We start from the raw sequence: 6,000 nt of genomic DNA on the forward strand, positions 1-6,000 counted from the left end.
CGTGCAGCTGTCGAGCAGACCAATGCTGAGCCTGGAGAAGACATGGGGAGTCTGGAAAGGAAACGACAAAATCAAGAAACTAAAGTGTAAGGTGACAGCTAGAAATAGAAGGGACCAAGTGATATTTGTGTCAGAGGTATCATGGGGAAGGCATGAAGAAATCCAGCCCTGAGATACCCAGCTCCTCATGCTCAAGCCTTTCCCCTTAAACCCAGCATAAACTGTCTTAATGGCTCTTCTCAGCTAACCACGAGGGGGGACAGAGCTGGGCATGACAGCTGGGCACTTCCACCAGTCCACTGATTTGGTTCCGATCGCTAATGAGCTAATTAGTTGCTATGGAAATGTAATGTGGGAGAACTTTGGGGAGGAAAAATTATAGGTAATTTTTATTTGTTTGGGCCCTGTTCCTATAGCAACAGGAGAACTTGTCACCAACTACCAGTTGGTTTCCATGGAGTTGGCTGCTAGTTCTGGGTTATTAATGCCTCCAGGCATAAAACAGTGCGACTTACCTAGTAGGACTTGTGGGTCGTCCTCCATCACATGCATGAGAACTTTGCATTTAGCCAAACTCCTGGCCTTGCTTTTGCAGTGGCGTGAGCATGCTCCCAGAAGTTGGGTAGGAGTGTTCGTCATCAACAGATATAGTGCTAGAAGGATCCATTAGATTCCCCCTCCCTTGGATTCAAGACATCCTGGAATGAATAATCCATCACTTCATAGCTTGTTCTACTCGCAGCATTGCCTGATTTTTAATTGGATTTTCTCTGGGTTCAGCTTCCAGATGCTTGGTGTTGATTTGCCTTTCTCTGCTAAATTAAAAAGTCTTTTAGCACCTGGCGGTTTTGCTGTAAAGGGACTTATTGTAATTAAGTCACTTCTCATCTCGCCACGACTGGTTCTCCCGAACGAAGCCATTTGTTTTCCTTCAGCCTCTCACCCTGAAGTGTCACCCGTTTTTGTACACCTCTGAACAAAAGGGATGCGGTCTCTGCTTTGCAGCCGTACTGGAGGTCTGTCGAGGGACCTCTCCAAACTCCTTCAGAAGCTGAGCCTTGGAACCAGACCAAACACTCCTGAACACTAAAGAGACTGGATTCGGGGGAAAGATCGGTTTTATGCTAGCTTATGATTTCCCTCCCAACAGCTAATCCTCAGCCTTCTGTAGGTGATGATTACCCAATAGGAGCTAAAATGTCTCTCTCCACTCCCCACTTATCAAGCCATACTTCACTTTGAAGGCATCAGCCACGTCTCTCCCAAGTGTCCCGACCAATTCCCGCAGCCAAGGGAAGTTCGGAGCGAGTCTGCGCAGCCTCTGTTGCCTTTGAAGGTGGTGCAACAGCTACTGCCTCTCCCCAGGGAGAGAGATCTCACTCCAGCTTTGAAGGCAAATAAGGTGATCGGCGTGTGGATAAACCTTTAATGATATTTGGCTGAGTGCACCACGCAGTCGGAAGGGAGGCATGAAGCAAACCAGCTAGCAAAGGGCAGCTACTCACAACCAGCCCTTCTTCAAATCTCTTGGCAAGCTTTGCTCCTGGCCTCGTGGCTCTGCATGCTGTGCTCACAGCTGCTCCTTCACCGTCGGTGAGGCACAACCCAAATGCCTCAAAATGAGGGTGCAGAGGAGGATGGAGGATGAGTCTGAGCTGAGGACTAGCTCTGGACTTGGGAGGAAAGTCCTGAGCCACCGTGGTGGGGTCTGGCTGGCAAATCTGGAGAAGCCAAACCTTCAAGGCGGAGAAAAGCTTCATGCAAGAGTTCCTGTATCTCCTTAGTGCCTCTTGAATTACAGATAAATCATGTTAGAAATCCCTCTGCAAAATCTGTGTTTGTTCTTTCACGCATTTCTTTCCGAGGGTGGTACCCATGGGGCGAGAGCCTTGGGAAATGCTGTATTTAGGCAACCAGCAACATTGGCTTTAGCATTGAGACTGGCTGTTGGCTGGAGAGTGTCACCTGGACGAAGGGGGCACATCCAGCACACCAAGAACCCAGCTCCAGGTTGGGAATCCGGGATGGGGACGCAGATGAGAGCAGCAGGTGCCCAGGATGTGACATGCTGGCAATGCACCGTGTGGTCCCTGCCCCGGGGCAGCTGCCGGGGTCTTTCTGCCCATATCAATGTCTGGGCTATAAATAACAGTGATGTTCTTAGTGGTCACCTCCAACCCAGCTGCAGCCCATGAGTCACGGGCTTCCTGTCCGCAGCAACGCTACAAGCTGACTCACGGCTAAGGAGGAGTGTTTCATCCTGACCCCACAGCCCTTTGAGTTCACCAGACACCATTGTGTATTTGCGAACGAGAGGTCTCCATTTCAGGGCTGTGAAATCTGGCTAGCATCCTGCAAAGACACGCGGCAGATGGTGCTTTGTCCCTAGCTTCACCTGGTTCTCTTCCTCTGTTCCTTCACTCGTGGCTGGCAAGAAATGCTTCCTGGCTTGGTTTGATCTGCAGCTCTCCCAAGTAGGGCTTTGCTTCTCCTGTGCTGTTAGAGCCCCTTGCAAAATCAGCATTTTCCCACTTAATGTTCCAGCCTTCCTGAGTCCGGAGCAGCCGCAACTCTGCAGCAGAACAGGCACGTGGTCTCATTGAGGTGTGGGAAGGCAGCTGATATGGGCCTTATTCAGCCACCCAGAAGCTGTTTGAAGCAGCAACTGAAGAAGGATCCGAGCATGGAAAGTACCCGACACCTGGGAAGAGTGAGACCAGCCTTTGGAAGATGGCAATGAGTGACGGCACTGATGACAGTGGAGCTACGCTGCTTTGCTCTGAGCATCTGGCACCATCGTGGCACAGGAGGGGAAAGGATGACATGTGCCGTGTCACAGGGTAAGGCTGGGTGCCAGCTGAGAGAGCCGTGGGGACGTGATTGCTCCTGTCGTGTCCGTGCAGGTCCCCTATTCTCCAGCCTAAGCCCGTGCTCTGAGGGGACATGGTGGAGCCATCTCGGACGGTTGTGATGGGAAAGGTGCTCCTGGCTGGTGAGGCCACTGGCAGCAAGACTGGAGCGCTGTGGTGAGCACTGGAGATACCGCCCAGCTCTGTGGTGAGGGTGGTGGGAGGAGGAAGCAGTGTTTGGTTTTCTGACACATGAGCACATGTTTTTAATCTGAGTAACCTTCTCCTGCCAGACAATGGAGCCTTCTGCTGCACCCTGAGCTCCCAGGGAGGTCAGTGGGAGAGCCGTGGGGCCACGGGCATTGTGTCCCGAAGCATGGCAGCCACATCTCGTACCTGTCCATGAGAGCTGGCAGCAGGAGGGTGGCCACGGAGGAGCTCCGTGGTGGGACAGGCCTGCGTGGCTACTCCTTGTCACCCAGAAGCAGTACCATGACTGTGACAGGCAGGTTTGGGTTGTTCTCCACAAAGTAGGTGAGATCTGCTTGGGTACAATGTTGTCCCAACCTCTTGCTCCAGGTTTCTGCTGTCCCCAGCCCTTTGGGATGCTTTCAGCCAGCCCTGTTGGGAGGTTCATTAGTGCTGAGATGTCCAGATAAGCTTGTGACAAAGCCCGGGGTCCTTCCCACCACTTACTGCACCCCCCTGATACTTACCCCCAGGATTTGTCCATGCCATAAGGGTCAAACAAGCTTTAGAGCAACTGAAAGCCCACAGCTTCATGGTCCACCAATTTTCCACTGGTGTTGCTGGTTTTAACCAGCCGTAGCTTAGACTCAGAGCATGCTCCATCCCTGCAGAGCTCTAGTTATGCGCTGCTTGGCCCTGGGGCAGCTGAGGAAGGGGCAGGGAGCAGCATTGTCCAAAAGCCTCATATGCGACATCACAGCTTCAGTCTCAAATAAAACTGCAGAGCGTGAAGGTGTATTGTAATGGAAAATACCGCAGCTACCTAGGAGCAAGCCCAGGTGGGATTAGTCCTGGATGAGAAAGCCCTTTTTTCCACTAGAAACAGCCATAGCAGACCCCAACGCTGCAAAGCAGAGAGCAAAAGCATCTTGAGAGCGGACGGACGCGCTGGCAGCCTCTTCTCCTCCGCTGGCTGTGGTGAAGAGGAGGCTGTATCTGCCAAGGGGTGTACCTCCTGCAGCCTCCCGTCCATTCCCTGCCCACTGACAGCCTTGCCTCACTAGGAACATGTCTTTCCAGGTGAGCATGGGAAGGTGTTCCCTGTGGAGCCACTAACCAGCGGTTGAGCAAGTGTTGCTGGCTCGAATGCAGGTTTTCCTACTTCCCCAGCCCTTTCCCTGCTCTTGATCCATCCACGGGGAAACATCTTCTCCGAGCTGCTGATGCTCCCCGGTTCCTCGGCCTCACCCACGGGAGGAGTGGACACGCGGTGGTCGGCTCTGGGCTCCGGCGGCAGACGAGGGTGGTGAGGGTTGGCTCTGAAGAGGTGAGATCTTTCTCCACCAGTGCTTTGGAGGTAGGAGCCATCTTCGGGGTGTTGAGAAAGAAGGAGCTGGGTGAGCGTGAGTCCGTGTGGGTGAGTTGGGATGGGATGGGTGAGCGCGTGTGGCTGCTCTGGCCGTGCTTCACCTCCCACCGTGGTCCAGGAGGCTCCTTGATTGCCAGGAAAGGGCATTTGGAGGTTCAAAGGGGTGATCTCCAGCAGTCCGTGCCTGCCAGACGTGTCCTAGAGGCTCAGGGGATGAACCAGCCATCTCCCATGGGACCCAGAAGGCTTGGGAGGAAATCTGGGCATTTTTCTCCAGGGCTGGGCTCCTTGGTCTGCCCCCAACGGCGAAGGGAAGAATGGATGTGGTGGCCTGGGGATTATCTCGGTGCTTGAAGTGACTCGGGGTGGTTTCCTGATCTACCTTGGGGTGCAGCAACGTGCTCCAGCCCCCAATCAGGGCTTTTCTTTCCTAGCTGGGCAGCAAGGCGAGAGCAGGTCCTTGCTTTTGGGGGAACTGTTTCTGCAAAGGGTTTCCCTTGCTCTGCCCTTCCCCGGCTCACCAGTGGCTTTGCTGTGCCTGTTCCTGGCGGCTGTTCACAGCACGCAGGGCTACCTCTGACGGGAATCCCTGGACTTTTGGTCACCGACAGGGATTTTTTACTCTGTGTACGGACAAGTCATTTTGCGTCTCCTGTAACCTGCAGGACAGGTTGTCCCGGGGCCGGTGGTTCTCTGTGGATCCCAGCCTCTGCATCTGTTCCAATGAGTTGCTCACAGTGTCCGGGGTCAAGGGATGCTGCCGTGGGGATCTGATTCTGGGAAGGACCCACGGGGCCGTGTCCCATCTCTAGGACACCCTGCTCGGTTCTCCCTTCTCCACCCTGTTTAAACATTCATCACCGAATCAGCTTTTGCAACAGAGCAAACATCCTCCTGTAAATAATGTGCACAGATGGGGCTTTATTTGAGCAAGCTGATGTGCACCAGCTGCAGAGGATGGTGCAGCAGGGTGCTGGGGTGGGGGGACCTCGTCCAGCCCTCTCCTGGGCTTTTTCTGTGGCCAGGAGGTGCCTGGGATCCCCAGATCCCTTGACCAGTGCTTGGAGCTGGGGAGGTCCAGGGAGTTTGGTTCTGCCATGGAAAATATGTGAGAAAATAGGTCTTGTTGTGGTGGAAACCCTGATGGAGCCAGGGAAGGAGGGAGGGAGGAGGCTCCTGCTCCTCTCTGGAGTGCTTCTTGCCTCCTCTGGAGCCGCTGTGTCCTCCGTGATCAGAGGAGCCGGGTTTGAAAATGGAAAATGTTACAATGCTGTCAAAGGTCTCACCTGGAAAACCTCAAAGCAAACGGGGATTTGCATTTCCCAAGAAAAACCGCTCCTTTTGGAAGCCCCGACGTGCTTCAACGCCCTTGATTTTTTTTTGCTCCCTCCCGTAATTATTGCCTCACTTTGTGCTGAATTGGCAAAGAGCTCCTTTTCCCCCAGAACCTCATTTTTCAGGTGAATCACCATTAGCTGATGTTTTTTGTTGCTCTGACTTCAGCGGTGGGCCGCAGGGGCTCACAGCAGCCATGGCCATGGCCAAGAGAAGAAGAGGTGACTTCCCGACCTCGTTAGCGCCGGGTCCGATTCG

This window comes from Aquila chrysaetos, chromosome 25 (genome assembly GCF_900496995.4).
Source record: "Aquila chrysaetos chrysaetos chromosome 25, bAquChr1.4, whole genome shotgun sequence".
Classification (NCBI taxonomy): domain Eukaryota; kingdom Metazoa; phylum Chordata; class Aves; order Accipitriformes; family Accipitridae; genus Aquila; species Aquila chrysaetos.